The 25462-nt window shown below is 40.5% G+C and overlaps 1 protein-coding gene across 1 annotated transcript in view; it reads left to right on the top strand.

Moving 5' to 3' along the window:
- Window positions 1-24743: 24743 nt before the first annotated feature.
- The window catches only part of LOC115142781 (phosphatidate phosphatase LPIN2-like), a 36229-nt gene continuing 35510 nt past the window's right edge, over window positions 24744-25462 (top strand). Inside the window, exon 1 of the mRNA XM_029682509.2 lies at window positions 24744-24851. The gene's annotated coding sequence lies outside the window, so the exon portion shown is untranslated. The remainder of the gene's footprint in view (window positions 24852-25462) is intronic.

The raw sequence follows: 25462 nt of genomic DNA, 5'->3' as shown, positions 1-25462 counted from the left end.
GGTGAGTTCCTGTATGTTGTTATGATCACATCACGTCTCATTAATCATAAGGCATACCCCCCCACCCTTCTTCTTACCAGAAAGATGCTTGTTTCTGTCGGCGCGATGTGTGAAGAAACCAGCTGGCTGTACCCGACTCCGATAGCGTGTCTCGAGTGAGCCATGTTTCCGTGAAGCAAAGAACGTTATAGTCTCTTATGTCTCTCTGGAATGCTACCCTTGATCGGATTTCATCTACCTTGTTGTCAAGAGACTGGACATTGGCGAGTAGTATGCTAGGGAGTGGTGCACGATGTGCCCGTCTCCGGAGCCTGACCAGAAGACCACTTCGTCTGCCCCTTTATCACACCTCCGTTGTTGCCAGTCTCCCTCGACTCCTTTGAAAAGGACACACCATCATGGAGGCCTCTGTTGTGTCATCAAGACAGTAATTAGGGTCACTAACAGCTTCATCAACAATGACAAGTAATGTGTGTCGTGAATTTTTTTATAAACTAACTAGTAGGCTAGTTAGAACTAGTAGATAGAACTAGTAGACTAATTTTGGTTGTGAAGTGCATTAGCAAAAAGTTTTTTCCTTTCTTTCAAACAAAATGCAATTTACCACTTGAATGTCGATCATATCACCCTGTCACAGGTCATCCCAGTTAACACCACCTCGAAAGATTGCCTGCTGGGGTTGTTCAAGAGATGGGTGGGAGGGGCCCTCATCAGTATCATGCAGACCAGCCCTCGCTGTGAGCATTCCTATGAATTTGATCAGTCAGCCACATATTGGCAAGTATCCGTCCAGAAACATTCACTTGTCAGTATCAACAACTTTCACAGGCTCATCATTTGTACAAATACAGAAGGTAAACCACTTCATTCCTTTGATACATTTGATAACCCAATTGTGAAACATAATTTATGTATACTGACATTATTTGTTTCTTATTTTCGACTTCTTAGATGCATATAATGCCCATGGGCATAATGTAGCCTGGTGGAACCAGTCTGATCGCTGTGTTCACCATTCTATTTCACTTGACATTTGATGATATCTGAAGTGAAATAGAAAGGTGAACGCAGCGATCAGGTTGGTTCCACCAGGTTAATCATAACCATTATTGATAATGCAATCAGTGCTTTGTGTGTGCGCATGCGACCAACCGACAGGACAGACGACCTACAGAGGAGCTGATCTACGCTGCTATGCCCATCAATGGGGCTCTGGCAAAGACCTCACCTCCAGCCTCACCAACAGTTGTCGATGGGGAGAACGGAATTAGGTAGGTTTAGTCTGACCCGTTCAAACTTCAACATAGTATCTGTTTGTGTGTCAGATATGACCTATTCTAACTGCTATTGGTAATAGAACAGTGACTATATGTTCACAGATACCTGTATGGAGGCAGCACTTTGGAGACTTGCTATGGTGGTACTACTGATTTCTGACTATAACCGGTTACAACAAACCCAAACCAACCCAGGGCGATAGAACAACATGTCACAGTTGGTTACATAGTGTAACGGCATCACCGGCCTGAATCTAATCCTACACCTGTAGGGATATTAGTTCTAGGATTTGTCTCCCGGGAAAGATCTAATGAGGAGAGATGAGACAAAACCATCCAGTTATAGAATATTGTGTTGTAGGACAGCTGAGCTGACTGAAGACCTCGGGCATTCAACTTGCAGTAGTCGATATCATTTCCACGGTAACATGTATTTACATGACATGATGAAACGTTGAAACTAATTTGCAAGCTACTTTGGTAGCAAGGCGTTGTAGAACGAGTGTCTTATGAAACACATTCCAGACACTGGCTCTTGCCATGTTGCAATAACTGATTTTGACAGAGACATATCAGCTAGGAGGATAACCAGCTGCAGCTATTAAAAAGCTATGCTAGCTAGCTGCTGTCAGCTTGGCTAAACACAAGCAAAAGTGTAAAGTACTTAAGTAAAAATACTTTAATGTACTACTTAAGTCGTTTTTTTGTAGTCTGTAGTTTACTTTACTATTTATATTTTTGAGAACTTTTCTTTTTATTCCACTACATTTCTATAGAAAATATACTTTTTACTCCCATACATTTTCCCTGACACCCAAAAGTACTTGTTACATTTCGAATGCTCAGGCAGGACGATATGGTCCAATTCACACACCTATCAATATAACGCGTTGTCATCCCTTCTTCCTCTGATCTGGTGGACTCACTAAACACAAATACTGCATTTGTAAATTATGTCTGAGTGTTGGAGTGTACCCCTGGCTGTCCGTAAATAAAAAATGTAATAAACAACTGTGCCGTCTGGTTTGCTTTATGTAAGGAATTTTTTGTATAGCATTTATTTTAAATTTTACTCAGGTATGACAATTGAGAACATTTTCCACCACTGTACTTAAGTACATTTTAAAGTGGGATACTTTTAGACTTTTACTCAAGTATTATTTTCCTGGGTGAGTTTCACTTTTACTTAAGTCATTGACAGTTTAAAACTTCCACTACTGAACACAAGGTAAGTGCAGGCTTTAGCCTACACATAGAACTGAATTCGCTGACCATCTTAAGATGGCGAGTCAGTCAGGAAGCCCACAACTTTGTTTTCTCCATAGCAAAGCTAGCTTAGTTTACCTCGCTGTACTCATTGCTGCAATTGTTTGTCGTGATTGAATGACAAAGAAACACCCACATCAAACCACACCCCAAAGACGACTCTCGTTTGCCTTCAGTCTTGGCCGCAAGCATGTCGAAATGAGCATGGATGAAAAACGAGACCTTTATGTAAATTGTTGTTCTCTAAAGAATTGTATAAAATCGTGAATAAAGGATGTAAGGTTCTTTAAGCAGACCTATGCAAATTATTGCAATAAGATAGTTTTGCATTGACCACATTTTACATTTGCAAAATAACCTGTACTTCAAATGTAAATGTTTTATTTAAAAAACAGTTTATGCATAAACAGAGGGCTCTTAACTTAACATTTTGAATTTAGATATGAGAAAAACCAAGAGGTTGGAAAAACATGCATGTCTGCCCAATTTCCCTTTGAAATGGTTAGAAATATTCTTCATGATTAGTTAGGCCTTTTATCTTAATATTTTATTGAACCCCACAACGAAGAATAATATTGTAGCAAATTCAGGGGGTAGCCACGACTGGGACTCAAACTCGGGTCCAGCGACTCTCACATTTAAAAGTAATTTCCGATTGAGCTGACATATGCAGCCTTTACTGTGAATGCAGTCTCCACGACCGCTGGAACATTGCCTTTAAATTGGTCAATCACACTATAAAACGGTTCTTCAACGCTACGGATTAAATTGAGCCCTTCCTTTGCCGTTGCGCCAAGAGCGTTGAACCTCTTGATGAGGTCACTATAGGTGTTGGGTTAAGGGCACTACAATATTTGAGAGGGAGGAGCTAAATAATTGTTTGCACTTTTGTCAACATCACATTTTCATTCCAGTTCAATTTCTTATAAGAAGTCAAACAACAGTAGCCAGAGTTATCCCATTTATTTTACACCCAATGGGTATAAATGTCGGCATGAAATGACACTAATGAAAATGTATACCTTGCTTTATACTACTACTGTGAGGAGCAAACTGGAGCCCCATTGTGTCATTTCATGGGCTGTATACAAGGTTTCCCTCTGGTGGCCAGAGTAAGTTATTAAAGGGCTTTTTGTATGATAAACTTCGTAAACTACAGTAATAATTATAGTTTTCTGATTTATAACATTACAGTGCTATAATTACGATTTCAACTTTGAGTATTCTGATTTCTGCAATATATTGTTTTTCATTTGATCAATTAATCTATCCCATGTAAGAAATTAGATAGTTTAAATCAAGACCCTTGACCGTCTCCAATAAATCTGATTAAACTACTACTGCATGCTAATTACATTTGCCCGAGATAATTACTCTTATCTCGATTTTCATGGATGGGTGCACACTGACGCATTGAGTGTGTTCGAGTAGTTAGGCTAAAAGCGCCCGCCCGCCCGCATACTAGGCAACGTTGCTGTTTGTCCATCTTGCGGCACGTGGCAACAAAATAGCTAGTATACACCTCCTCAAAATAGTCTGAATTCATCGAAGAAACATCAAGAAAACACATCTGTAATTAATTTTGACGTTTTTGCAGAGGTCTCAATTTTTGGTGAATGACAACAACAACCCAGAGGAGAACGACTGCGGTACTGCAAGCATCGTTAGCCGACAACAGGATCCCCCATCCATTAAAGTGAATGGAAATATTGTAATCTTCGTGGTCAATCTTCATGTAAATACAAACATATTTAGAAGACAATCATGGTACCAATCATGGTACCAATAATGTATTCGAATACACCAGATGTATGTCATTGAACCTTTTTTTTTTTTTATCGCACACAGAAGAAGTTTGTAGGATTATTTAGTTGCTACTGGCAGCCTGCAGTACCCCGGTCGGCCTTCAATTTAGTTACTCAATGAGCTAGCCTGCAATGTCACTTCCTGGAGTAGCTCAAAATGCACATGTTAACGTCTCCATGAGACACCATATTAAGAACTATGGGACCCTTTTTTTATTTGTATTTGTATTTTTTCCATTTGAGCCTAAAATGACATATCCAAATCTAACTGCCTGTAGCTCAGAACCTGAAGCAAGGATATGCATATTCTTGATAACATTTGAAAGGAAACACTTTAAAGTTTGGAAATGTTAAATTAATGTAAGAGAATTTAACACATTAGATCGGGTAAAAGATAATACAAAGAAAAAAACATGTATGTTTACTGTCATCTTTGAAATGCAAGAGAAATGCTATGCTTTATCTTGGCCAGGTCGCAGTTGCAAATGAGAACCTGTTCTCAACTAGCCTACCTGGTTAAATAAAGGTGAAAAAAAAAAAAGTATTATTCCAGCCCAGGCACAATTTAGATTTTGGCCATGAGATGGCAGCAGTGTATGTGCAAAGTTTTAGACTGATCCAATGGACCATTGCATATATGTTCAAAATGTTGTATCAATACTGTCCAAATGTGCCTAATTGGTTTATTAATACATTTAAGTTCATAATTATGCACTCTCCTCAAACAATAGCATGATATTCTTTCACTGTAATAGCTACTGTAAATTGGAAGGCGCAGTTAGATTAACAAGAATTTAAGCTTTCTGACGATATCAGATATATGTCCTGTGGGGGGACTGATCCCGTAGAGGTTAACTAATTTAATTTGGCTTCAATGCACTTCAGTGGTTTAACGTGTGTAAGTAAAAATACTTGAAAGTACTACTTAAGTCGTTTTTGGGGGTATCTTGACTTACCTTTACTGTTTATGTTTTTTGACAACTTTTACTTCACTTCATTCCTGAAGAAATTATGTACTTTTTACTCCATACATTTTCCCTGACACCCCAAAGTACTCGTTACACTTTGAATGTTTAGCACAACAGGACAATTGTCTAATTCACACACTTATCAAGAGAACATCAATGGCTCATCCCTACTGCCTCTGATCTGGCAGACTCATTAAACACATGCTTCGTTTGTAAATTATGTCTGAGTGTTAGAGCATGCCCCCGGCTATCCTTAAAAAATTAAATAAATGATGCCGTCTGGTTTGCTTTATATAAGGAATTAGAAATTATTTATATATTTACTTTTGATACTTAAGTATATTTAAAACCAAATACTTTTACTCAAGTAGTATTTTACTGGATGACTTTCACCGTTACTTGAGTCATTTTCTATTAAAGTATCTTTACTTTTACTCAAGAGTGACAATTGGGTACTTTTTCCACAACGAACGGTGTCACGTAATCGATGGCTTTGTTCTTTCATATATACAGTCATAGGCTCAGACCAACATGGCAGTGTCAACATACCTGCTATTGTTCATAAAAGTTTTTCTTTCTAAATGTCAAAATAAATTAAATCTATAAATCACACACACTCATAAACTTAAAACATAACAGGTGTACAATTCATTTGTTAAAGATCACTTTCATGTGTCTCCCCTGTAGCTTTTAGAATAAAGGCAAAAGTTGGTTCCTGTTTCAGTCATGTATTTGGTCACGTGTGCATGGGTAAACCAAAAACAGGCGATGGCTGCATGGTGTAGTTGGTGACAAGGAACTGCAGCAACTTTTAGACTACTTCATTCAACTGCTGGGCTGGCATGGTTACACGTGGTTTGCACTTGTGAGGCCGGTTGGACGTACTGCCAAATCCTCTAAAACGACATTGGAGGCGGCTATGGTAGAAAACATTATCTGGCAACAGCTCTGGTGGATATTCTGCAGTCAGCATGCCAATTGCACGCTCCTTCAAAACTTGAGACATCTATGTCATTGTGTTGTTTGACAAAACTGCACATTTTAGAGTGGCCTTTTATTGTCCCCAGCACAAGGTGCACCTGTGTAATGATCATGCTGTTTATTCAGCTTCTTGATATGCCACACCTGTCAGGTGGGTGGATAATCTTGGCAAAGGAGAAATTCTCACTAACAGGGATGTAAACAAATTTGAGAGAAATAAGCTTTTTTTTGTGTATATGGGATGTTTTATTTTATTTCAGCTCATGAAACATGGGTCCAACAATGGTTGCATTTATATTTTTGTTCAGTATACAGTACCAGTCAAAGGTTTGGACACACCTACTCAATCAAGGGTATTTCTTTATTTGTACAATGTTCTACATTGTAGAATAATAGTGAAGACATCACAACTAGGAAAAAACACATGGAATCATGTAGTAACCAAAAAAGTATTAAACAAATCTAAATATATTTTAGATTTCCTTTGCCTTGACAGCTTTGCACACTCTTGGCATTTTCTCAACAAGCTTCACCTGGAATGCTTTTCAAACAGTCTTGAAGGAGTTCCCACATATTCTGAGCACTTGTTGGCTGCTTATCCTTCAGTCTGCGGTCCAACTCATCCCAAACCATCTCAATTGGGTTGAGGTCGGGTGCTTTTGGAAGCCAGGTTAAGCAATAAGGCCCGAGGGGGTGTGGTATATGGTCACGACACAACGTGGAGTGCCTGGACACAGCACTTAGTCGTGGTATATTGACAATATACCACAAACCCCCGAGGTGGCTTATTGTTATTATAAACTGGTTACCAATGTAAAAAGAGCAGTAAAAATAAAAGTCGTCATACCAGTATACGGTATAATATACCACAGCTGTCAGCCAATCAGCATTCAGGGCTTGAACCACACAGTTTATAATTAACATTAATAGCTAAATATTGCTAGCTAGCTAGGCTAGCTCAGTACTTGCCAGTAGTGACAGCATTAACCAGCTCACTAAACAAGTAAATGAAAAAAATGGCGATCTAAGCAGAGTTGTGCCAATGAGGAGATCAGTTTTCAGATGGCTAACACATATCACAGGGCTTGTGCAGGCTGAAATATGGTGGGTTGGGATGCTTTCAGCAGTGGTGTAAACTAAAGTACTGGTACTTCCAGATGCACTCCAGGATCTTAAGCACAACACATTTGTTTGCATATAGTACAAATTGGATTCGTAACATATCATACGAATTGCAAAAAACATATACAGTACCAGTCAAAAGTTTGGACACACCTACTCATTCCATGGTTTTTCTTTATTTTTACTATTTTCTACATTGTAGAATAATAGTTAAGACATCAACACTATAAAATAACACATATGGAATCATGTAGTAACCAAAAAATGTGTTAAATATAAGTATATTTATATCTGAGATTCTTCAAAGTAGCCAATTTATCAATAATATCAATTTTGGACTCATCAGACCAAAGGACAGATGATAACAGCTTCACACATTTTTGGCATTCTCTCAACTAGCTCCATGAGGTAGTCACCTGGAATGCATTTGAATTAACAGGTGTGCCTTGTTAAAAGTTAATTTGTGGAAGTTATTTTCTTCTTAATGCGTTTGAGCTAATCAGGTGTGTTGTGACAAGGTAGGGGTGGTATATAGAAATACAGCTGAAATAAGCAAAGAGAAATGACAGTCCATCATTACTTTCAGACATGAAGGTCAGACAATTGGAAAATTTCAAGAAGCCCAAATAAATGCTTCACGGAGTTCAAGTAACAGACACATCTCAACATCAACTGTTCAGAGGAGACTGCGTGAATCAGGCATTTGTGGTGGAATTGATGTTAAGAAACCACTACTGAAGGACACCAATAATAATAATAAGATACTTGCTTGGGCCAAGAAACAGGAGCAATAGACATTAGACCAGTGGAAATCTGTCCTTTGGTCTGATGAGTCCAAAATTGATATTATTGAGAAATTGACTATGACTTTTTTAAATCACCCACAATGCTATTTGCAGAGTTAAAACATTTGCATTCCTAAACCTGCGACTGATAACAAGCTAAATACCAAAAAAATGGTCTAATGATTCTGTTTCTTCCCAGCAAAATCTGCAGAGTTGGAATGCTTGCATCCCCCATACAAACTCAACGCTACAACACTGATCACCACTTTCAGCACCGCCCTGCTCCGGAGAGCAAAGCACTACCATAGGTTGAGCCCCGAGCCACGTGACTCAAAGCACCTGCTTCTTCTGGGAGGCGGATGCTCAAACAAATTGAAGCAATTCCACTTCTCGAAATGTTCACAGATGTAACCATTGCCAGTTTGTCCTTTACCCAGCCTGACACAATGTATGGGTCGGCCAACAAATCAGGAATCCATTCTTTCCCAAAAAATCTCACTCCTAACGGTCTCAAATCCTTTCTGGTAGGATTCTCAGGGCAAACATTGGAAGTCTCCACTACACCTGTCGCCGCAAGTAGTCCCACTTCATCTTGGACTGGCTCAACCTCAGAGCGCTCTTCACTGCGCCATACTTACGCTTTGGCATCATCTCACCTCCTCCAACCCTCTATTGCTATCTATCTACCACATTAGATATGGATAAAGTGATTCACAGACATGATCAGCAGAGATAGTGCCATGGATAGTACATGCGTTTTGATTGGTTTACAATTTAGTACTTACCGAGGCGTTTTCCTGTCTAGCTAGCGAAACATAGAAGTATTTAGAAAGAAATTGCAAGAATTGACATTGCCAACAAAAGGAAATGTGTTCAGAATAAATAAATATACACAATATGTAAAAACCAGCTCTTCCCTTGGCAGAGATAGATCATCTTGAAAACTAAAGCAGATAGATTTTTATATTTTTGTAAAAACATGATGATAAATGCAGGAGTTCACATTTAGCTGTGTCTCTCTCTCTCTGATCTCTCTCAATTACGATATGGTTCTAGAAACCTAAAGCCTTTCACTTTCATACATCATCAAAATAATTTCACAAATCCAAAATATACACTTACTGTACACTGTTTTAACTGGCTTTGGCACAGTTGCAGCCTACAGTATCTTTCAGGTACAACAGATTTCTGGCGGCCTTCTTGTTCTTCAGGTGTTCGGAGCATACTAGATAGCTAATTAGCACAGGTGGTCCCTTTGTCCTCCGTCTGTCTTCCGTAAACACACACTGTAACATGGCGATATGGCCGTGTGGGAACACTAACCCTATGAAGTTGTGTATCAATTTAACTTCTTTTTTTTTTTTTGCTCGCTGACATCAAAAATAAGGTCCTTATGCTTCCAAAACCATACCACAAGTCATGCATGTTAACGTTCAGACCAAGCATCAGGGCTCTCAACAAAACTCCCACGCACAGAGAGACGCCTTTGTCCAATGACTCTAGTGTGTAATGTAATGGCACCGAGTCATGATCAAGGGCTAGCTACGACCCACCACCTACATGTCAGCTGCATGACCTTTACAACCATGTGATGAAAGGTTATGAACTGTCGACAGGAAATTTCTGCAGTTGCTCCTCACCAACTGCAACTTCAAGTCGGAGCTAAAGCATTGTGGGAGGCCACCTTCTGTTTATTTTAGAAGCAAAAAGCACTACATGCTCAGAAATGGTTGATGTCGCCACCTATCATTGGTTGTTTTAACTGCATGTTTACTGTTTTGGGTGGATGACTATTTAAAAATGTAAAACAGCTGTATCAAATGACATAGACCTACATGTGCAAATTGCTGACATAAGTAAGTTAAATATCCTACTTGCGACAACATACAGTGCCTTCGTAAAGCATTCACACCCCTTGACTTTTTCCACAGGTTTTTAGATTTTTTTGCACATTAATAAAAAATGATAAAAAACAGAAATACCTTAGTTACATAAGTATTCAGACCCTTTGCTATGAGACTCGAAATTGAGCTCAGGTGCATCCTGTTTCCATTGATCATCCTTGAGGTGTTTCTACAACTTTTTTGGAGTCCACCTGTGGTAAATTCAATTGATTGGACATTATTTGGAAAGGCACACATCTGGCTTAACTCCCACAATATGTACTTTAAGTTAGGATACGAGACGGAGCCAGTCACATGTAGGAACCGATCCAAGGAATCATGTTGATGTAGGTTTAGATAGCAGTATATAAGACTATGTAAGGAACACCCTTTTAGAACTCACTTCAGACCAGTACTTATGCATCTAAGTTTGACTTTAAATATAGCCCTTGGTTCACTCCAGACCTGACTGCTCTTGACCAGCACAAAAACATCTTGTGGTGTACTGCATTTGCATCAAATAGCCCCTGCGATATGCAACTTTTCAGGGAAGGAACCAATATACAGACTCAGTTAGGAAAGCAAAGGCTAGCTTTTTCAAACAGAAATCTGCATCCTGTAGCACAAATTCCAAAAAGGTTTTGGGACAATGTAAAGTCCACGGAGAATAAGAGCACCTCCTCCCAGCTGCCCACTGCACTGAGGCTAGGAAACACCGTCACCACCGATAAATCTACGATAATCGAGAATTTTAATAAGCATTTCTCTACAGCTGACCATGCTTTCCACCTGGCTACCCCAACCCCGGCCAACAGCTCTGTACCCCTTGCAACAAGTTGCCCAAGAAAATTCTGGACCGATACAAATCAGCTGGGCTAGACAATCTGGATCCTCTCTTCCTAAAATTATACGCCACAATTGTTGCAACCCCTATTACTAGCCTGTTCAACCTCTCTTTCGTATCATCTAAGATCCTTAAAGATTGGAAAGCTGCCGCGGTCATCCCCCTCTTCAAAGGGGGAGACACTCTAGACCCAAACTGTTACAAACCTATATCTACCCTGCCCTGCCTTTCTAAAGTCTTCGAAAGCCAAGTTAACAGACAGATCACCGACCATTTCGAATCCCACCGTACCTTCTCCGTTATGCAATCTGGTTTCTGAGCTGGTCATGGGTGCACATCTGCCACACTCAAGGACCTAAACGATATCATAACCGCCATCGATAAAAGACAGTACAGTGATGCCTTCTTCATCGACCTGGCCAAGGCTTTCGACTCTGTCAAACACCACATTCTTATCGGCAGACACTACAGCCTTGGTTTCTAAAATGACTGCCTCACCTGGTTCACCGACTACTTCTCAGATAGAGTTCAGTGTGTCAAATCTGAGGGCCGGTTGCCCGGACCTCTGGCAGTCTCTATGGGGGTGCCACAGGGTTCAATTCTCAGGCTGACTATTTTCTCTGCATATATCAATGATGCCGCTCATGCCGCAGGTGATTCTCTGATCCACCTCTTCGCAGACGTCACCGTTCTGTGTACATCTGGCCCTTCTTTGGACACTGTGTTAACAAACCTCCAGACGAGCTTCAATGCCAGTCAACACTCCTTCTGTGGCCTCCAACTGCTCTTAAATGCTAGTAAAACTAAATGCATGCTCTTCAACCGATCGCTGCCCGCATCTGTCAGCCCGACTGGCATCACTACTCTGGACGGTTCTGACTTAGAATATGTGGACAACTATAAATACCTGTTTGGTTAGACTGCAAACTCTCCTTCCAGACTCACATTAAGCATCTCCAATCAAAAATGTAATCTAGAATCGGCTTCTTATTTCGCAAAACAAAGCCTCCTTCACTCACACTGCCAAAATACCCTCGTAAAACTATCCTACCGATCCTTGACTTCGGCGATGTCATTTACAAAATAGCCTCCAACACTCCACTCAGCAAACTGGATGTAGTCTATCACAGTGCCATCTGTTTTGTCACCAAAGCCTCATATACTACCCACCACTGCGACCTATATGCTCTCATTGGCTGGCCCTCGCTTCATATTTGTCGCCAAACCCACTGGCTCCAGGTCATCTATAAGTCTTTGCTAGGTACCGCCTTATCTCAGCTCACTGGTCACCATAGCAACACCCACCCCTAGCACACGCTCCAGCAGGTGTATTTCACTGGTCATCCCCAAAAGCAAACTCATCCTTTGGCAGCCTTTCCTTCCAGTTCTCTGCTGCCAATGACTGGAACTAATTGCAAAAATCACTGAAGCTGGAGACTTATATCTCCCTCACTAGCTTTAAGCATCAGCTGTGTGACGACCCTCCCACTCTGTCTGCCGTATTCTCTCTTTGTTCTTGTTTCCTTATTAGGATGCCGGTGGGCCGCCATCGATAAAAGACAGTACTGTGCAGCCATCTTCATCGACCTGGCCAAGGCTTTCGACTCTGTCAATCACCGTATTCTTATCGGCAGACTTAACAGCCTTGGTTTCAGGCTTCTCAAATGAGTGAGTCTCCTGGTTCGTCAACTACTTCTCAGACAGAGTTCAGTGTGTCAAATCGGAGGGCCTGTTGTCCGGACCTCTGGGGGTACCACAGGGTTCAATTCTCGGGCCGACTCTTTTCTCAGTATATATCAATGATGTTGGTCTTGCTGCGGGCGATTCCCTGATCCACCTCTACGCAGACGACACCATTCTGTATACTTCTGGCCCTTCCTTGGACACTGTGCTATCTAACCTCCAAACGAGCTTCAATGCCATACAACACTGCTTCCGTGGCCTCCAACTGCTCTTAAATGCTAGTAAAACCAAATGCATGCTTTTCAACCGTTCGCTGCCTGCACCCGCACGCCCGACTACCATCACCACCCTGGATGGTTCCGACCTAGAATATGTGGACATCTATAAGTACCTAGGTGTCTGGCTAGACTGTAAACTCTCCTTCCAGACTCATATCAACCATCTCCAATCCAAAATCAAATCTAGAGTTGGCTTTCTATTTCGCAACAATGCCTCCTTCACTCACGCCACAAAACTTACCCTAGTAAAACTGACTATCCTACCGATCCTCGACTTCGGCAATGTCATCTACAAAATAGCTTCCAATACTCTACTCAGCAAACTGGATGCAGTTTATCACAGTGCCATCTGTTTTGTTACTAAAGCACCATATACCACCCACTACTGCGACCTGTATGCTCTAGTCGGCTGGCCCTCGCTACATGTTCGTCGCCAGACCCACTGGCTCCAGGTCATCTACAAGTCTATGCTAGGTAAAGCGCCGCCTTATCTCAGTTCACTGGTCACGATGGCAACACCCACCCATAGCACGCGCTCCAGCAGGTGTATCTCACAGATCATCCCTAAAGCCAAAACCTAATTTGGCCGCCTTTCCTTCCAGTTCTCTGCTGCCTGCGACTGGAACAAATTGCAAAAATCTCTGAAGTTGGAGACTTTTATCTCCCTCACCAACTTTCACCAACATCTGCTATCTGAGCAGCTAACTGATCGCTGCAGCTGTACATAGTCCATCGGTATAAAACCCACCCAGTTTACCTACCTCATCCCCATACTGTTTTTATTTTATTTACTTTTCTGCTCTTTTGCACATCAGTATCTCTACCTGCACATGTTCATCTGATCACTTATCACTCCAGTGTTAATGTGCTAAATTGTCATTATTCACTCATATGGCCTATTTATTGCCTACCTCCTCATGCCTTTTGCACACAATGTATATAGATTCTTGTTTTTCTATGTTATTGACTTGTTTATTGTTTACTCCATGTGTAACTCTGTGTTGTTGTCTGTTCACACTGCTATGCTTTATCTTGGCCAGGTCGCAGTTGCAAATGAGAACTTGTTCTCAACTAGCCTACCTGGTTAAATAAAGGTGAAATAAAAAATTAAATTAAATAAATAAATAAAATGGCCTATTTATTGCCTTACCTCCTTTGCACACACTGTATATAGACTTTTTATATTGTGTTATTGACTGTACGCTTGTTTATTTCATGTGTAACTCTGTGTTGTTGTTCGTGTCGCACTACTTTGCTTTATTTTTATTTTTTATTTTTTTATTTATCCGTTATTTTACCAGGTAAGTTGACTGAGAACACATTCTCATTTTCAGCAACGACCTGGGGAATAGTTACAGGGGAGAGGAGGGTGATTATTGAGCCAATTGTAAACTGGGGATTATTAGGTGACCGTGATGGTTTGAGGGCCAGATTGGGAATTTAGCCAGGACACCGGGGTTAACACCCCTACTCTTACGATAGGTGCCATGGGATCTTTAATGACCTCAGAGAGTCAGGACACCCGTTTAACGTCCCATCCGAAAGACGGCACCCTACACAGGGCAGTGTCCCCAATCAGAGGAAAGAGTGCCTCCTACTGGCCCTCCAACACCACTTCCAGCAGCATCTGGTCACCCATACAGGAATTGACCAGGACCAACCCTGCTTACTTGGCCAGGTCGCAGTTGTAAATAAGAACTTGTTCTCAACTAGCTTTCCTGGATAAATAAAGTTGAAATTAAAAATAAATAAGCGGCAGAAATTGATTTGCAATTACTTATTTCAACATATTGTATCAAATGGTAGGTTACAGTAGCCAACAATGGCATATAAAGTAATAGCATACTTGATGGCCAACAGCTGCAAATGTATCATTCTTCACATTTAATGTCAGTTGGTTTTAGGGCCTATAATGCAATTCTTCAGAAAATGGGCATGGCTTCACAACATTTTCAGATTAGAAGAAAATAGAGGAAAATATACGTCCGATGAGAGCACATACAAATCCCTTGCTTTCACAAATTATGGCAAATGTTAAGAAAATGTTTGGCAATGTAATAAAGTAATGACTTTTAAATTACGTTACACGTTATGTTGGCTGACAATTTGTTAGCTACACTAACCTTACGAACCGCATATCATTACAGCAGTTGCTTGTATGGACCAGTATATTAGCTACATACCTAACGTTAGTTGGCTAATAACACATCAAACTTGCCAGTATATTAACCAGTGGAAGCTGCTGAGGGGAGGTCGGCTCATAATAATGGCTGGAAAGGAAGCGATTGGCATCAAAACACATGGAAACCATGTTTTTTCATGTATTTGATACCATTCAACTCATTCCTCATCAGCCATTACCAATTAAGGTGGCACCAACCTCCTGCAATATTAACTATATGTTAACTACCCAATGTGTATCGACTTGATTATTCACGTCACTCTTAGCTTATGTAAGTGGTATAGCCGTTGTGCGTCCCAATGGACATTGTTAATGAAGTCATAAGATGTCGAGCTAGTATTGTTATGCTAGCAAGAAGTTGCATAGCAACAGCATCAACTTCCGATAGACAGGCAAATCAAAAGAACACTCAACTGAAAGGATAATGTTTGTTTACAATATACTAAAAGGAATTAATTGTATATAGTATGTAGTAAACAGTATTTTAGTATGGGAATTCGAACACAGCAAGTGTTTCCCAAACTCGGTCCTCAAGATGCAAGAGGTGCACGTTTTGGTTTTTGCCATAACACGACTCAAATGATCAAAGCTTGATGATTAGTTGATTAGCATATTTGAAATCAGCTGTGTAGTACTAGGGCAAAAAAAACAAATGTGCACCCCTTGGGGTGCCAAGGACAGAGTTTGGGAAGCTCTGCCATAAGAAAAGTCAACATTAGAATGCAGTTTACTTTAAACCACCTCTGAACGACTTTATCTAAAGCGCTCTAGTGTGCCTAAAGTCATGTTCCAGTGCTTTGTCACAGTTATATCAGTTCTAGAGCATTAATATGTTTTATGGAAAAAGGGTTGGAAATAGGTCTCTCCATAATGACAATCTAAACAGCCTACCTACAACTGGTAAAAAGTTTTCATGACGTGTACATTCCATATCTGTGACTCAACCAGTGCTCTCAACACACACTCCTCAATCATTCACATGATAGGCATCAGGTCACAGTAAAATACATAAATAATATATATATATATTATATATATACACACACACACACACACAAAAAGTACCAGTCAAACGTTTGGACACACCGACTCATTCAAGGGTTTTTGTTTATTTGGACTATTTTCTAACTTGTAGAATAAGAGTGAATAAATCAAAACTATGAAATAACACATGGATTCTTCAAAGTAGCCACCCATTGCCTTGATGAGAACTTTGCACACTCTTGGCATTCTCTCAACCAGCTTTACCTGGAATGCTTTTCCAACAGTCTTGAAGGACTTCCCACATATGCTGAGCACTTGTTGGCTGCTTTTCCATCACTCTGCAGTTCAACTCATCCCAAACCATCTCAATTGGGTTGAGGTCAGATGATTGAGGAGGCCAGATTATCTGATGCAGCATACCATCACTCTCCTTCGTGGTCAAATAGCACTTATACATTTACATTTAAGTCATTTAGCAGACGCTCTTATCCAGAGCGACTTACAAATTGGTGCGTTCACCTTAAGACATCCAGTGGAACAGCCACTTTACAATAGTGCTTATACAGCCTGGATGTGTGTTGAGTCATTGTCATGTTGAAAAACAAATGACAGTCCCAATAAGCGCAAACGAGATGGGATGGCTTATCGCTGCAGAATGCGGTGGTAGCCATGCTGGGTAAGTGTGCCTTGAATTCTAAATAAATCACAGACAGTGTCACTGGCAAAGCACCATCACACGACCTCCATGCTTCATGCTGGGATCCACACATGCGGAGATCATCCATTCACCTACTCTGCATCTCACAAAGACACAGTAGTTGGAACCAAAAATGGCAAATTTGGACTCATTAGACCAAAGGACAGATTTCCACTGGTCTAATGTACATTGCTCGTGTTTCTTGGCCCAAGCAAGTCTTCTTATTGGTGTCCTTGAGTAGTGGTGTCTTTGCAGCAATTCGACAATGAAGGCCTGATTCACGCAGTCTCCTCCGAACAGTTGATGTTGAGATGTGTCTGTTATTTTAACTTTGTGAAGCATTTATTTGGGCTGCAATTTCTGAGGCTGTTAACTCTAATGACCTTATCCTCTGCAGCAGAGGTAACTCTGGGTCTTCCTTTCCAGTGGTGGTCCTCGTGAGAGCCAGTTTCATCATAGAGCTTCATGGTTTCTGCAACTCCACTTGAAGAAACGTTCAAATTTCCCAGATTGACTGACCTTCGTGCCTTAAGGTAATGATGGACTGTCGTTTCTCTTCACTTAATTGAGCAGTTCCATAATATGGACTTGGGTCTTTTCCCAAATAACAGTAGCGTATACCACCCTACCTTGTCACAACACACCTGATTGGCTCAAATGCATTAAGGGAAGAAATTCCACAAATGAACTTTTAACAAGGCACACATGTTAATTGAAATGCATTCCAGGTGACTACCTCCTCAAACTGGTTGAAAGAATACCAAGAGTGTGCAAAACTGTCATCAAAGCAAAGGTTGGCTACTTTATTTAACACTTTTTTGGTTACTACATGATTTCATATGTGTTATTTCATAGTTTTGATGTCTTCACCATTATTCTACAACATTCTACAAATGATTAGGTATGTCCAACTTTTTGACTGGTACTGTATATATGTTTTTTTTAAGAGAAATACCTTGGCGGCCGCAGTGCAATTTAGAGGTAGCGCAAAAACCTGCTACCCGCGACCAAATCATTTTCACCCGTGACATCGTTTTCAAAGTAGCCCAATTGCGCTAGCCCAATTGAGGAAAACCGCAGATATGGCAACCCTGGTGCGTACGTACTTCTTCTTCTGTGGGTTTTATGGCGGACTACCACCCACAATGCTGTATTGTCGCCACCAACTGGGCGGGTTGAACAAAAATTATTTATGTAAAAAATCTAATCCATACGTGATATGAATGAGTGGCATCGGAAGAGATGGCTGCCATTTTACGAGCTCTTATCTAATTGTGCTATGGTCTTTGTTTTTTATTTAGGTTATTTGTAACTTATTTTGTATATAAGGTTTCTGCCACCGTCTCATATGACAGAAACAAACTTCTGGATATCAGGACAGCGATTACTCACCTTGTACTGGACAAAGATTTTTTCTTTAAGTCGGACGCGAATGATTTACATCAGACACCAGACAAGGCCCACATTCCCATGATGAAGACACATATCGGGGACGTAGGTCGGGGTGCCTTGTAAGGATCCCAGGGCGAGTTTGTAATCCCCCTCTATCATCAGTCCTATTAGCCAACGTGCAATCATTGGATAACAAAATGGATGAGCTCTGATCAAGGCTATCCTACCAACAGGAACTGTAATATCTTATGTTTCACAGAGTTGTGGAAACATGGGTAGCATACAGCTGGTGGGGTTTTCGGTCCCTTGGCAAGATAGAACAAGTGCCTTCGGTAAGACAAGAGGTGGCGGTCTGTGTCTATTTGTAAATAACAGCTGGTGCACGAAATCTAATATTAAGGAAGTCTGAAGGTTTTGCTTGCCTGAAGTACAGTATCTCATGATAAGCTGTAAACCACACTACTTACCAAGAGAGTTTTCATCTATATTTTTCGGCACTGTCTATTTACCACCACAAACTGATGCTGGCATTAAGATGATAAACAAACTGTATAAGGCCATAAGCAAACAAGAACATGCTCATCCAGGTGCACTCCTAGTGGCCAGGACTTTAATGCAGGGAAACTTAAATCCGTTCTACCAGCATGTTAAATGTGCAACCAGAGAGGGGGAAAGAGAGAGAGAAAAAATATATAATAAATAAATAAACTCAAGACCACTTTTACGCCACACACAGAGACACGTACAAAGCTCTCCCTCGCCCTTCATTTGGAAAATCTGACCATAATACTATCCTCCTAATTCCTGTTTACAAGCAAAAACTATAGCAGAATGTATCAGTGACTCGCTCAATAAGGAAGTAGTCAGATGACGCAGATGCTAAGCTACAGGGCTGTTTTTCTAGCACAGAGTGGAATATGTTCCGGGATTCTTCCAATGGCATTGAGGAGTACACCACATCAGTCACTGGCTTCATCAATAAGTGCATCGATGACATCATCCCCACAGTGACCGTACGTACATACCCCAACCAGAAGCCATGGATTACAGGCAACATCCGCACTGAGCTAAAGGGTAGAGCTGCCGCTTTCAAGGAGCAGGACTCTAACCCGGACACTATGCACTCTGACGAACCATCAAACAAGCAAAGCGTCTATACAAGACTAAGACTGAATTGTACTACACCGGCTCCAACGCTCGTCAGATGTGGCAGGGCTTGCAAACTATTGCAGACTACAAAGGAAAGCACAGCCGCAAGCTGCCCAATGACACAACCCTACCAGATGAGCGAAATAACTTCTATGATCGCTTCGAGGCAAGCAACACTGATGCATGCATGAGAGCATCAGCTGTTCCATATGACTGTGTGATCACGCTCTCCGTAGCCAATGTGAGTAAGACCTTAAACAGGTCAACATTCACAAGGCCACAGGGGCTGACGGATTACCAGGATGTGTACTGCAAGCATGGGCTGACCAACTGTCTTCACTGACATTTTCAACCCGTCCCTGAGAGTCTGTAATACCAACATGTTTCAAGCAGACCACCATAGTCCCTGTGCCCAAGAACACCAAGTTAACCTGTCTAAATGACTACCGACCCGTAGCACTCACGTCTGTAGTCATGAAGTGCTTTGAAAAGGCTGGTCATGGCTCACAGCAACACCATTATCCTAGAAACGCTAGACCCACTCCAATTTACATACCGTCCCAACAGATCCACAGATGATGCAATCTCTATTGCACTCCACACTGTCCTTACCCACCTGGACAAAAAGAACACCTACGTGAGAACGCTATTCATTGACTACAGCTCAGTTTTCAACACCATTGTGCCCTCAAAGCAAATCACCAAGCTAAAGACCCTGGGACGAAACACCTCCCTCTGCAATTGGATCCTGGACTTCATGACGGGTCGCCCTCAGGTGGTAAGGGTAGGTAACAACACATCTGCCACACTGGATCCTCAACACAAGGGACCCTCAGGGGTGCGTGCTTTGTCCCCTCCTGTACTCCCTGTTCACCCATGACTGCGTGGCCAAGCACGACTCCAACACCATCATTAAGTTTTCCGACGACACAACCGTGGTAGGTCTGATCACTGACAACGATGAAACAGCCTATAGGGAGGAGGTCAGAGACCAGGCAGTGTGGTGGCTGGACAACAACGTGATCAAGACAAATGAGATGATTGTGGACTACAGAAAAAGGAGGACCGAGCACGCCCCCATTCTCATCGACGGGGCTGTAGTGGAGCAGGTTGAGAGCTTCAAGTTCCCTAGTGTCCACATCACCAACAAACTATCATGGTCCAAACACACCAAGACAGTTGTGAAGAGGGCACAACAACGCCTATTCCCCCTCAGGAGACTGAAAAGATTTGGCATGGGTCCCCAGATCCTCAAAAAGTTATACAGCTGCACCATCGAGAGCATCTGATTGGTTGCATCACCGCCTGGTATGGCAACTGCTCAGCCTCCGACCGCAAGGCACTACAGAGGGTAGTGCGTACGGCCCTGTACATCACTGGGGCAAAGCTTCCTGCCATCCAGGACCTCTATACCAGGCAGTGTCAGTGGAAGGCCCTAAAAATTACCAAGGACTTCAGCCACCCTAGTCATAGACTGTTCTCTCTACTAACGCACGGCAAGCGGTCCCGGAGCGCCAAGTCTAGGTCAAAAATGCTTCTTAACAGCTTCTACCCCCAAGCCATAAGACTCTTGAACAATTACTCAAATGGCTACCCAAACTATTTGCATTGTCCCCACACCATCCCCCATTTTTACGCTACTGCAACTCTGTTTATTATCTATGCATAGTCTCTTTACCCCTACCTTCATTTAAAAATTACCTCGACTAACCGGTGCCCCCGCACATTGACTCTGTACCGGTACGGACTGTATATAGCCTCGCTACTGTTATTTTATTGTTGCTCCTTGATTATTTGTAATTTTTGCTCTTATTGTATTTATTTTTTACTTCAGTTTATTTGAGTAAATACTTAACACTTCTGTCTTACAACTGCATTGTTGGTTAAGGGCTTGTAAGTAAGCATTTCACCTGTTGTATTCAGCGCTTGGGACAAATACAATTTGATTTGATTGTGAAACTAACTTAATCCAGCCAAATAAAATTGTAAATTGACAACAACAAAACATTAAATGTAACTCCTCTGCTGAGAATCTTTCAGTCCCAGGAACCGCTCCGCCGCATCCACAATAACATCTATTTTCCTGGACCGTCTCTCCACTTTGGCAGTGCCATTAATCACCATAGCTATAAAGTCCACCTTCTTAACCTTTAAAATATCCTGCTGGTGAAAGGCAACCCCTGCAGCCTGCAGTGAAGGCCCATCCACCACCATGAACTCTTTAAGAGCACCATTCAAACCCTCAACCCCTATTAACATCTGCTGCCTAACTTTGGCCACCTCATTTTCTTTCACCCTTGTCAGGCATTCAAAAGACGTGGCTTCCTGGTTCCCACCACAATTGCAGCATGTCACATTTTCATAACACATGATATAATCTTTTCCACAACTTGGACATATTAGTTTCTCCCTTCTGCCAACACTTGAAACATGACCAAAAGTGTTACAGTGATCACACTGCATGCTCTGACTCTGTAGTTTATATACCCCAACTGCACTTGAATAGGGAGAGACTCCATATCAAAAAACAAAAGAACAGATGAACTCTTCACTTTTTCATAATTCACCACACAATTCATCCGATGTGCATCAAACACTCCAGGAATATTTTTAATCTCTTCAACATCGACTTCCCACTAAACGCCATATTACCCCCTTGAGGGGTGCCCTGTTCCCAGTACTTAAGTAGTACTTTAAAGTATTTATAGTGAAGTTTTTTGGGGGGTATCTGTACTTTACTATTTATATTTTTGACAACTTTTAATTTACTACATTCCTAAAGACAATAATGTCCTTTTTACTCCAAAAATGTTCCTCGACATCCAAAAGTACTCATTTTGAATGCTAAGCAGGACAGGAAAGTGGTCCCATTCACACACTTATCAACAGAACATCCCTGGTCATCCCTACTGCTTCTGATCTGGCTTACTCATTAAACACACATGCTTCGTTTTGTAAATTATGTTGGTGTGCCTCTGGCTATTCGTAAATATAAAAAAAACAAGAAAATGGTGCCGTCTGGTTAGCTTAATATAAGGAATAAAAAAAGTATTTATACTTTTGCTTTTGATACTTAAGTATATTTTTAGAAATTACATTTACTTTTGATACGTAAGTATATTTGAAACAAAATACTTTTACTCAAGTAGAATTTTACAGGGTGACTTTTACTTGTATCGTTCTCTATTAAGGTATCTTTACTTTTACTCAAGTATGACGATTGGGTACTTTTTCCACCACTGCCTGTTCCGAAGAGACACACACACCATGTCAAACGTATCAAATCGGGTGAGAAGCAACACAAGTTCCTTATTAGGCAAGGTTGTCCTATCTCTCCGTACCTGTTTTTATTAATCACCCAACGTCTTACAAATTCTTTAAATAATAGTCCTGTACAAGGTATTTCCATAGCTGGTAAAGAAATTATTATAAGCCAGCTGGAGGACGATACTACACTTTTTCTGAAAAATGCTAACCAAATTCCAATATCGATCAATGTGACACAATCCTTTTCCAAAGCATCTGGTCTATATCTTAACATTAATGGCTGTCAAATATTGTGTGACACCTTCATAATAGGGTATTCCAGTAAAAGTTGAACTTACATATTTAGGCATAACCATTACAAAGGATCAGAAGTCTAGAGCCTTATCTTTAAAATGAAGAGTCCTAATAACCAAGGCTGAAGGTATCTCTAGACTAACATATGGCGCTCTATCTTGATATCTTGACAGTAAAATAAGCAAGAAGATAGACATGATGCTTTTCAACTTCCTGTGGAGAAACCGTACCCATTACATTAGGAAAACTGTTGTAATGAAAACGTATGGTGGGCTGAATTTTCTGGATTTTACTACCTTAAATAATACTTTTAAGATCAATTGGATAAAACAATTCCTAAGAAGACCCACTTCTATGTGGAATTTTATTCCTCATCATGTCTTCTCTACTTTTGGTGGCCTTAACTTCATGTTGGTTTGCAATTATAATATTGACAAAGTTCCAGTGAAACTTTCTGCCTTTCATCGGCAGGTTTTCTTGACATGGTCCTTAATTTATAAGAATAATTTTTCTCCACACAGATATTATATATGGAATAATCGGGATATATTGTATAAAAATACTTTTTTGTTTTTTAGAATATTGGTTCCAAAATAATATCCTATTGGTGTGCCAATAGGATATTATTCTAAAAAACAAAGAACTTTTACTCAGTTATAAGGAATTCTTATCACTTTACAAGGTCCCTGTAACACCTAAAGATTTTGCAATTGTTTTAGATGCCATTCCCTCAGGTGTTGCTTTATTATTCAGGAACGTGTCAAGACCTGACCCTCAGAGCCTACCTATGTGTTTTTCTGTTTTTTTTCCCTCATTTTGTCTGTCATAGTTGAAGTGTACCTATGCTGAAAATTACAGGCCTCTCTCATCTTTTTAAGTGGGAGAACTTGCACAATTGGTGGCTGACTAAATACCCGTTTGCCCCACTGTACCTACTTGTTAACAAAATTAAGGAAGTTTCCTTTAAAATTATTCATAAATATTATCCTGCCAACCACTATATGAATAAGTTTAAGGAAAACATCAACTAAAACTGCTCCTTTTGTAATGACCACCCAGAAACAGTGTAGCATCTTTTTTGGCATTGTATTCATGTAAGAAAACTGTGGCAAGACATCAGTAGATTTATAATTGAACACATTTATGAAGATCTTACACTATTGTGGAGAGATGTACTGCTTGGATTCTTTACCTACGATAGAAATAAGCCGAAACACTTTTATGTAATTCATTTCATTATTCTTTTGGCCAAATTTCATATTCACAAATGTAAATTTACAAACAAAAAAACACATTTTCTTACCTTACAAAAATAAATTGAACTGTATTTTAAGACAATTAAATACTCTAACAAAAAAGCTGTTAGAATTATATGTGTATGTATGTCCCTTAAAGTCCTTGTGTAATATTGAACCCTCTAGCCCAATTGTCCATTGTATATTATTCATATATACTTGTGTCCCCACATGTACTTCCTGTATTGATGTTGTTAATAAATATATATATTAAAAAAATATAAATATAATATATATATATATATATATATATATATATATATATAAAAAGCAACACAAGTTCCTTCTGATCCGCAGAAGTACAACAAAACAAATCAAATCAAGCCCACCTCTCGTTTTAATCACAACCTTCACGTTACCCATCACTTTCTCCACCAGTTTGGATAGCTCAAATTGATTCTTCAATAAGAATTTTGGACAATACACTAATTGTCCTTAATTCTACCGCCATTAGATTCACAATCCGCTTGAGTTTCCGCGATCTTTCCCGCCACCATCAAATTTGGCAGGCTGTTGGCAATTTGGCCAACTTCCGACTCCTGGTGCATACGTACCTCCTCTAACCTCGATTTTATTTTGTCGACTTCCGGCTACTTTCAGCATACCACTCAAACGCTGACTTGCATGTTATTCCATAGAGAATAGTGTGCGCACGCGCCTGGTGTAGGAAACATAATTTTGTGGAAACTCCGTTTGTAGGTAAGATCAAATAAACAATCGTTACTGTATCGTTAATTAAACATTACATGTAAATGGATAGAAATATGATGTGAGAAATAATCGTATTTTAATTTTCAATATTGTTAATACGTTTATTTTTGTGAAGCGAACCTAATAGTAGCCATGTCAGCCAGCCACGTCGCAAGGAACGGGAGAGTTTGGTTGATCGTGTTGTTGATGTCCAGAATATGAATTCCCTGACAACTATGATGGCTGGCTAGCTGCTAACCCACCACCAACTGCTTTTAGCTACGCACTTGGTTTGAAAACTATAGATAAGCTATTTTGAACATAAAGGGTTTTGGTCATCATAACATGGAACTGCTCGTTTAGTCTCGCCGAAACAATGTGACAAACCAATTGACTGGCGTCAGTGTTCAAGTCTGGCTTGAAATGGTTCAACATTCGAAGCAGCGTCTTATTGGAGCAGTGTCCAAAGTAAACTGCGTAGTGCTTTCAATGATAACTTCTATTAAAAACCCCTGGAGACGAATGAATCTAATCAAAATACTGAATATGCCCATTTTAGTCGTTTGTTTGATCCAAACAATGGTTTGTTTGAATATTGGCCCATCTCTAAATATAATAAA

This window comes from Oncorhynchus nerka, linkage group LG15 (genome assembly GCF_034236695.1).
Source record: "Oncorhynchus nerka isolate Pitt River linkage group LG15, Oner_Uvic_2.0, whole genome shotgun sequence".
Lineage (NCBI taxonomy): Eukaryota > Metazoa > Chordata > Actinopteri > Salmoniformes > Salmonidae > Oncorhynchus > Oncorhynchus nerka.
Note: the sequence above shows the minus strand (reverse complement) of the source record. Positions and strands in the feature narration are given on the sequence as shown.